This window comes from Podarcis tiliguerta (genome assembly GCF_965153285.1).
Source record: "Podarcis tiliguerta genome assembly, chromosome: Z".
Taxonomy (NCBI): domain Eukaryota; kingdom Metazoa; phylum Chordata; class Lepidosauria; order Squamata; family Lacertidae; genus Podarcis; species Podarcis tiliguerta.
Window position 1 is genome coordinate 10738492 of NC_139553.1, and position 10246 is coordinate 10748737.

A 10246-nucleotide genomic window follows, 5' to 3' on the forward strand; every position below is an offset into this window, starting at 1 on the left:
TTGTCTGTAAGAGATTCCCACATGGCAAGGCTGATGTTGCCAGCCTTCAGGTCACATTTGCAGATATCTTTGTAATGCAGAATTGGTCTGCCAATTGGCCTGGTACCAGAAGCCAGCTTCCCTTAGATATTCCATGGGAATCTTGCCATCTTCCATTCTGTGGACGTGACCAAGTTAGTGTAGATGTTACTGAGACACAAGTGGAATGCGAGCTTGAGAGAGCACATCTTTGTCTGGAATTCTGTCCTGCCATGTGATACCCCAAATCCTCCTGACGTAGCGCCTGTGAAAGGCATTGAGGCATAGCTTCTGGCGGTTGTAAGTTGCCCACAACTCACTTCCATAAAGCAGTGTGCTCAACACACAAGCCTGGTAGACCTTCATCTTGGTATTACCCAAATGCTCCATGGAGTAGCGATATGGGGCATGGATCCAAATGCTAACAAAGCCTTAGAAATAGTGCAGAACAAGTTAATGGACTATGCAGAAGTAGATAAACTAACAGGAAGGATTTGAAACCGGCGGGACCATAAATTCACGGAAGACTGGAGTAAATTTATGGACTACTTGAAAAGTATTTGTGAAGATCAGACAACATTTGTAGGTTTGCAAGAAGTTTTGTGAGGAGTATTATTGGCAGTATTGCAAAAATGGAGAAGGGGAAGAATGATTTGTTAAGAGATGTAAAGGCAATATAAAGTTGAGAAATGCATAAGAAGTGGTTAAAGTGGTGGATCATCAGAGGTGCTGATGGAAGTCTAAAAAGATTGTATAAGTGATACGTTTTGTGGTACATTTTATGATTTATATGTATATATATATGAAACAGTGCAGAACAAATTCCTCAAGAAAGTGCTCTTGCTGCCCAATGGGACCCCAGCTGCTCTTCTCCGCGTGGAAGCAGACGTGACAACAATACAGGCTAGAACTGACTATCTGTGTCTAAACTATGTGAAAAGACTCCAATCTCTCTTTGGAGGAGAGATTCCCCACTATGTCCCACACAGAACAGGAACAGACCAAATGTTGGAAGGATGTCATCCAACCCCTCTTGACCCAATATCAATTACAAGATCTTCAGGTGATCATGATGATGGATAAGAGGCACTTAAGAGATTGTCTCTTCAGGTCCAATGCAGAAAGGGATTTAACCATGATTGCCTCTACCAAAAGCTCACCATGGTTCCGACTTATCAAAACGGAGCACATCCGAGCTAGTTATCTGACAAAGCTCCCACTTGCTGTACTAAGAATCGCCTTTACAGAATTACGATTCCAATTGATGCCCTCGGCGGTGGTGGATGGTCGGTATGGCAAAAAACAGTACAAGGAGAGGCTTTGTCTGTGTGGGCAACCTTGCAAAGAGGACCTATACCACTATTTATTGCAATGCCCACTATATATAGAACCAAGAGACTGATTTATATAAACCCCTGCTTACGAACGGAACACACTCGAACAGGGTGCAAAGGGTGAAATGGCTGCTGAGTGATACTGATGACTTCGTATCTAGCACTATATGCATTGGCAGCTAAGAAGATCAGGAGAAAAGAACTAGATAAAATAGTGGTCAATTGCAAAGGTGATTCGGACATTTAAGCTGGCACATTCTACCTGAGAACCCCCTGCTATTCTATTGTATGCAACAAATAATTTCTAGGAGACGTGACAGTGGTTTATTGTATTTGCAGTGCCTGATGTTTTTATGGTTTTTATGGTTATTGTTGCTTTTCCTTTTGTTCCCTTTGTGAATGATGCCATGGCCTTTGGCTAGTGCAATAAAGTTTATGATGATGGTATTGGTTGTTAGCATTCCATTCTCCCATACCATTTTGGAGAAGTGAGTCATTGCCGTAGCTGCCCTGCCAATACACTTGTCCAGCTTAGCATCAATTGAGAGTTTGTGGTTATGATGGACTCCAGGTAGAAAAAATTGTCTACCACTTTGAGCATGCGGTCACTAATGCTGATGCATGGAGTGCTGGTGACATCCTGATCCAATATGTTGATCTTTGTTAAGCTGATGGTAAAGCTGAACTCCCTGCAGGCTTGGGCAAAACAGCTGATGAGTCTCTGTAGAGGTTCCTTAGATTGTGCTATCAAGGCTAACAGCATCTCTTGGATAACGATTCACCACACTTTTGTCTTGGTGCAAAGACAGAGACTTGTCACTCCTTGTATGGATGTGCACACCACCTTCGGTTGAGCTGAAGGCATGTGAGAGCAACAGAGAGAAGAATATGCCAAAGACTGTTGGTGAGAATATAGCCCTGTTTCACACTGCTATCTGTAGGCAAGGCGTCTGAGGATGAGCCATCATTTTGGACAGTGCCACACATGTTGTCATGGAAGGACACAATCATCCTGTGGCACTCTATCTTGTTCAGTGTATAGTCCTTTTTGGCTGACGAGGTCAAAGGCCTTCGTCAGGTCTATGAAGGCAATGTACAAGAGGCATCTCTGCTCTTGGCATTTCTCCTGCAGCTGGCGCACTGAGAAAATCTATTGTTGACCTCTGAGCTCTAAAGCAGCATTGTGACTTGAGGTAGACCCTATCAGCAAGTGCCTATAATCTATTGAGAACATCAAGAGTGAAAGCTTTTCCCACAGTACTCAGCGAGGAGATCCCACGGTAGTTGTTGCAGTCTTGGTGGTCACCTTTGTTCTTTTAAAGGCTCATGATTTTGGAGTCACATATGTCTTGTGGCATGCATCCTTGTTCTCAACACTGCAAGAGGACACAGTAGGGGTGTGTCATGTAGGAAGAACTGAAGCTGGCTTTCAGAACTTCTGTTGGGATTCCTTTCTTTCCTGGGGCTTTACCACGTACCTGAGCATTGATGGCATTCTTCAGCTTGTCATGGGATCATACTCACCATCATACTATTAATTTCTAGTTAAATAATTGGTTGTTTTGTTTTTGAAAGCTGTTGCGTTGCATCCAGAGGTTTCCACCTTGTTACAGCACACTCTTTCACTTTCTGAAAGCTTATACCAAGGACACTGGGAATCAACCACCAATCAACAGCAACTATATTCTTCTGTTTTCTGTCTCCATGTCGGAACAATGTTTTAAAAAAATCTATTACCTTCAGAGAATGCTTTCCACATTAATTTGTCTACTACAAAAACCCTGCATATTACTATGGATCCTGGGGTATATTCTAGGGTGCACACTTCACTAGCAAGGCCTCTTAGGCTTCACAGTTGCCCCAGCAGAATGGAGAGAGTGTCCAAGAAAACATCCAATAGTCCTGTTGTCCTGGAGGGGAAGTTCAGTAGCACTGAGCAAGAGATCTTTCAAAGAACTTTGGCTGCTATTATTGACCTTGGGGAACTCCAGGTTCTTCGGAATAGAGGTTGAAAGCATGAGAAAGTCAAAAACTGCATCAGTTAATGGTAATCCATTTGTAAAACAAAACAAAACATTGGGACGTGGGTGGCACTGTGGGTAAAACCTCAGCGCCTAGGACTTGCCGATCGCATGGTCAGCGGTTCGAATCCCCGCGGCGGGGTGCGCTCCCGTTGCTCGGTCCCAGCGCCTGCCAACCTAGCAGTTCGAAAGCACATCAAAGTGATAGTAGATAAATAGGGACCGCTTACTAGCGGGAAGGTAAACGGCATTTCTGTGTGCTGCGCTGGCTCGCCAGAGCAGCTTTGTCATGCTGCCCACGTGACCCAGAAGTGTCTGTGGACAGCGCTGGCTCCCGGCCTCTAGAGTGAGATGAGTGCACAACCCTAGAGTCTGTCAAGACTGGCCCGTACGGGCAGGGGTACCTTTACCTATTTGTAAAACAGCCACCTGAAGCTTCATGGTCAGGGAACACTTCAATTCAGAAGCGGGGGCAGGGTCACGTCAGAAACAAAGGAGGCCAAAACTTAAAGAAAACTTCAAAAACCTCCCAATTTATAATAAAAAGACTGACAGGTCAACTGATTGTGTTGTTGCTAGCTTTATCAAACAGCAGGGGTAGGGAACTTGTGGTTTTCCAGATGTTGTTGGACTTAATGTCCTATCAGTCCCAGCCAGCACAGCCCAATGTTCAACATCATCTGAAGGACTTTAGTTCCCCCAACTTTGCCTTAAGGCAGGAATGTCCAAAGTCCATTTTGGCAGCCTAATCCAGCCCGCCAGTTGATTTTATCTGGCCCCCGGGGCAGTATATGTCCTGGGGTAAAATCCCCCCAAAGGTTCAGCAACTTCAATCCTCAAAAAAGCTCAACAACCTTGGGGTTAAATCCTTTAAGAAGCTTAACAACTTCAATCCTTAAAAAAAAAAAAAAAAAGCTCACAACTTTGGTCAGCCCTCATGCATGTTCACTTCATCAAATCTGGCCCTCTTTGAAAAAAGTTTGGACACTCCTGCAGGGCAAGTCTGGCCAAAGGGGAAGGGAGATAAGAAGACCACCTGATTTATAGTCTTGCAATAAACCTCCAGTACACAGGAGATTGACACATAATGGGTCCAGCCCAGGTATCAGTTTGCAAAAATAAATAAATGTTATTTTAATATGGGAGGGTCAAACATTAGTTCTATATTAGGCATCAGCAACTGTAAGACACAAATTTGACCAAGTTGTAGTTGGACCCCAGAACTAATAACCCACTGGCAAGAGTACTTAGAAGTCTGGAATGAGGTTCCAGCAATCCCCTGGGTAGGAAGGATGGAAGAAGCTGGGCCTACCACCAAATCATCCCTTCTTCAAAATTGCCATCTCAATAAATTAGCTGTTAATCAAGTTGTCCTAACACAAAATAGGCACACCAAAATTCTGGGTCATTTATAAACTAAACACCTCAGATGCTGACAGAGCTGGACCTGAATCTGAACACATCCTTGCCTCAGAAAACTCAGTTAGTACCTCTCCTATTTTAGCAACCAGTTTAAAGGCTCTTTATTACGTATGTTATGAGAACAGTGTTATGAGAGTAATCACATTTCTTTCAAAACTGCTTAGCACATAAAAATGGTGCCTAGAATTGATGTGTGTTTGCTAAAGAACAGGAAATGGTTTAAAAGGTGATAAAGCTCAGTTCACCAGTCATTGCAGGGGGTAAAGGGACCCCTGACCATTAGGTCCAGTCGCGGACGACTCTGGGGTTGAGGCGCTTAACTCGCTTTATTGGCCGAGGGAGCCGGCGTACAGCTTCTGGGTCATGTAGCCAGCATGACTAAGCCGCTTCTGGCAAACCAGAGCAGCACACTGAAATGCCGTTTACCTTCCCACCGGAGCGGTACCTATTTATCTACTTGCACTTTGTGGTTTTGATCTGCTAGGTGGGAAGCAGAGACCGAGCAACGGGAGCTCACCCCGTCGCGGGGATTTGAACCGCTGACCTTCTGATCGGCAAGCCCTAGGCTGTGGTTTAACCCACAGCACCTCCTGTGTCCCTTTTATTGCAGGGGGTAGCTGTGGCTAAAAGGAGAGATAGTATGCTACAGATTTTGAGATAGGCTTTAAAGGGCTATTTCACAGAAAGGGTCAGATGTGGCATGGATCAACTTTTATGTATGATTCAACTCTACATATTTTTCTGGGATAAAATTAACCCAAGAGCAAGGCTGTGCAAAGTGCTAATTCACCCCAACTCATTGTTCATGGGTGGGAAAGCAGCTTTGGAAGGAGAAACTAATTACAGTGGTACCTCGGGTTACATACGCTTCAGGTTACAGACACTTCAGGTTACAGACTCCGCTAATCCAGAAATAGTACCTCAGGTTAAGAACTTTGCTTCAGGATGAAAACAGAAATCGTGCTCTGGCGGTGCAGCAGCAGCAGCGGGAGGCCCCATTAGCTAAAGTGGTGCTTTAGGTTAAGAACAGTTTCAGGTTAAGAACGGACCTCCGGAACGAATTAAGTACTTAAACCGAGGTACCACTGTACAGTGAAATAATTAAGAAGCCACTCTTCCAGTACTGTTAAATGTATAGCTATGTTTAGAGATAAATAAACTACTGTTCCAGGTGCCTCCTAAAACCTTACTTCAGCAAGCCTATTCTGAGTCTAAACCAACTGAGCCTCATGGGCTTGCCGATGAGAAGGCTGGCAGTTTGAATCCATGCCACTGGGTGAGCTCCCATTGCTCTGTCCCAGTTTCTGTCAACCTAGCAATTTGAAAGCATACCAGTGAAAGTAGATAAATAGGTACTGCTGTGGCAGGAAGGTAAACCGTGTTTCCATGTTCTCTGGTTTCCGTTATGGTGTCCCGTTACGCCATAAGCGATTTAGTCATGCTGGTCACATGACCTTGAAATCTGTCTGTGGAAAAATGGCAGCTCCCTTGACCTGAAAGCAAGATGAGCACTGCACCCCATAGTCATCTTTGACTGGACTTAACCGTCCAGGGGTCCTTTACCTTTACCCTCTGGCATATAATTGAGTTATAAAGTGAAACAAACTGCATTAGGGGTTGTCGTTTTTTTAAGTTTAACCTTACTTTGATTTTCTCAGCTTCTGACTGTGGCCTATTCCCATTTTCAAAATGGTGCTCAGCATTCTATATATCTGTCACAATCATACTAAGGTACAGATTACAGGTTCCTGATGTACACTTCAATGTCACTGGACTAAAATGAAATAATTCCTTAGAAAGGTCTTTCTGCACCCTCTAGTGGTAAGGAAAAAACACAGTTCAATTGATGAACCATCTTCTCTTGGGTCTGTTCATGTGCAGTATTTCAAGGGAACGGGATGGGCACTGAGCTTGATTTTCATGCTCAAATACATGTATAAATATTAAGTGTTCCTGAACCACAGCTGCATTAGTTTGTTGCTGCTATATTTGGTTTGAGGCTTGTTGAAATACATTTTTTCCACTGGAGCCAAGCATCCACCCATTTGCTACAGGAATGGCTTTCAACACATCATACCCACCCTCACTGAGCAACACAGCTCTAGGAAGGCCACATTTGAGGTTACCTAGCCCTGGACAAATTTTGGGTTTTACACTTTGAAGTAGACAGACTTTGGTGAAGTTATGCATGCATCGTAAAGAGAAAAAGTACCATTGTACTGAAGGGTAGCATCACTGGGTTGGGCTTACCTGCGCCTCTGGTGAATGAAGGCAGGAGTAGTTTTTACAAGGAATAGGTTGGCCCTTCTACAGTTTTGCATACTCACTGAGCATAAACAGTCCAGAACTGAAACTCAAAATAGTATTAACATATTTCCGACAACAATCCTTTAACTCAAAGCCAACCATGCAAACAGAGGTGGGAAGAGGTGTTGTGGGGTGGCCAACTCTCAAGAAACTGCAATCTACTTTCAGAATTAAAAAATGGCAGTGATCTACCCCCTTTTTGGGGGGTTCAGCTCAAAGCTTTTGAGCTTTTTTTAGGGAGGAGAAAAGCCCCGTTTTTAGGGGTTAAAAATGCTTTTTTGGGGGGAGAAGTCCCGTTGGGGGGGGTTAAAGGCAAGGGACGAAGGGGTAAAGTCCCTCACAAAAAAGATCGCTATGGATCAAAACAGCAGCACAGAGAAAGCTGCGTTTTCCCTTCCGGAGCTCATACAACAATGGGGTGCGGGGTGAGGGGGCGTGGCAGGAGTCAGTTTTATCAACGCTAAAGAAAGGGAGCCAGAGATAAACCGCGATCTACCAAAACCTCGCGGAGATCTACCAGTAGATCGTGATCGACCTGTTGGACAGCCTGTTAAGGGTGTGGCACCAGTGATGCTAAACTAGACAAGTAAACCTACCCTTCAGGAAGGTGCAATGCTACAACTTCGCTTGACAGTGTAGCAGGGTTTGGCTTCTAGGTAGCTACCTAGAGGCCAAACTCATTTGGTCCTCCCCAATATTTTCTTTGGGGGGACGCCTCCCCCCATGGTAGCAGCTGCAAGAGGAGGCTGAGCGCCAGAGAGTTGGAGCTGTTGGTCATTGAAGCTGCGCTGGCGCTGCATTCAGCTTTGCCCCTGGCTCTTCCTGATATCGCAACGCAACGTTGCGCGTTGTAACACACACGTGACATCACCCCCACACCCCCAATCCTTGGTGCAAGTTGGTGCTTCTGCAGTGTAGCATCACTGGGTTTGGACGTACAAAAGTTTACCCAACTAGTGTGGGTCCCAGCTACAAGTTTTTATTGTCGGAAAGCTTTCTATAAGGGATTCATCTTATAGTGCCTATTGAATGTGCTGGGGGATGGCCCGGTCACTACTCTGCATATTTCTAAGGAGGCATTTGTAGAAAAAGCAGCTGAAGTTGTGGCTGCTCTCATGGAATGGGCAGTCAGATATTTGGGAAGAGGCAGTTTCTGTGCCTCATAGGACACACCCTTAAGCTTCTGGAAAGAGTAGTTGGTGTTACCCTATGCCTCACGGAGGAGGGATAAAATGGGACAAAGAGAAGTTTGTTGTACGTCCTTTATACACTGTTACAAAAGTTGGGCACCACCCCCACACTCTGCCAATCGGTAGCAAGTTTCCAGGGGATCCAGGTGCTCAACCAGAGTTTGTTCTCCTTTGGAGAATTGAAGATGTGGTGGAGACTGTCATAGCTTTAAGAAATATGATTTATTCACATATTTACACCTGCAGTCTGCTGGAGGGAGTCGAAATCTTACCGCATAGTAATTTCAAGCGGGTCTTTTCCCCACAACAGTGCAGCACTAAAGGCATCTTTCCCAGGGAGAATGCTGAAGGATGGATCTCCCCTTCTCTTCCCAGCATACTAAAGATCCTTTTCCTGTGACCTCTCTCTCATACACCATCACCGTGGCAATCTCTCTTCACTCAGACCCAAGCTTCCTCTTGGATGCTCCATCCACACCTTTTGTCATATTAACACCTCTGCTTGGCTAGGCTGGTTTGCATAAGCCAGTCCAGGGATTCCTCGTCTGACCCAGTTCTGCAAGGCATGTACTGTAATTTCATTCATATACAAAATAATCAAAATCCCACCATTTTCTAATTTCTAGGGTTAGGGGGTTCCCCCCAAACTCAAAAGCTTCAGAGACTAGCGACCTTTGTGTGATGTCTTTGGGCAGAAGGTGGACAAGATTACTTCTTGCTGAAGATAGAACTTTGACAGCACATTGGCAAGGAAATTGGGATCCAATCGGTGAATCACTATGTCGCTATGGAAGATACAGAGATGCTTTACCACTAAAGGGCACTGATTTCGGAGACTCTGTGGGCTGCACCATTCTTCTCTTTCGGTGAAGAAAACTATTCTTTTGTCTTTAGATCCAGTAAGGATTTATTTGAGTGCTTCTTCCTCAAAGAGCATCGATCCATGGAAAGATACTGGAGTGTCTGCTTCCCACCGTTACTTGTAGGCTTGCCGTATGTCCGGTTTTTCCCCGGACACACCCAGCAAATTGTTCCACATTTTTTTCGGGGGGGGGGCAGATTTTTATAATTTCCCAAAATGTCCAGGTTTTTTGCTGGGTCAAGCCTTGTAGGTAGTGGCGGCGGCGGGGCGCTAGAACCCAGCGGCAAGGCGCCGCAGTCTCTGCGCTGCTCTGCTATTCTCATTGCTCTTTCCCTTCGACCCTGAAAGCGGAATAAGGAGGGCGAATATCGTCACCGCGACTTCTGATTGGCTGCTCGACTGTGGGGAGCACTTGGGTCTCTTTTCTCGCGCCAGTTTCAAGCGCTTGGGAGGGAGAGCGTGAAGATGCGGACCGGGTTTGGAGGTGTTGCAGCCGGTAGTCCGCTCCCTCCCGCCTTGCTCCGCCATGGATTTGAGTGACAGCCCGCGCGACGGGGCTGGTGGTGGTTGCCATGGAGGTTAGAGAGGCGCTGTCGTTAGGTCTGGTCTGGTCGGGTGGGGATGGGGTGGGAGTAAGGGGGCTGCTGGCAAAAGGGGGAAGGCACTGTGTGGCCAGGTAAGTAGGGAGTCTCGGAGAGCAGACGCTCCAGCATGGAGGGGAGAAGACAGCTGCAGCAGTGTGTGGTTATTTGGGAAAACCCGTTGGGGTGCGCGCGCGAGTGCTGGGGAGATTGTGAATCCTCGTGTGGGAAAGGGAGGCAAAGATCAGGAGGGAGGGGGACCGAGAGTTAGGCAGCCACCTCTCGGCACCCGATCGAAGCCCCCCAGGGCAAAATCAATAGCAGCCTCTCTCTCTGGCTCCCCCTGCGCGCCTCCTCAGCATCCCTCCTCTCACGCTCTCTTTTCCCAGCCAACGATCCCTCCCCACCCCGCACAACCACCCTTCTCTCCCCTTTTGGGGGCGCCCTCCATAAAATAAGGCTGTCTTTGGCTCAGGGAGACCCTCCTTTTCTCTAACTGGGAGTTATTGAT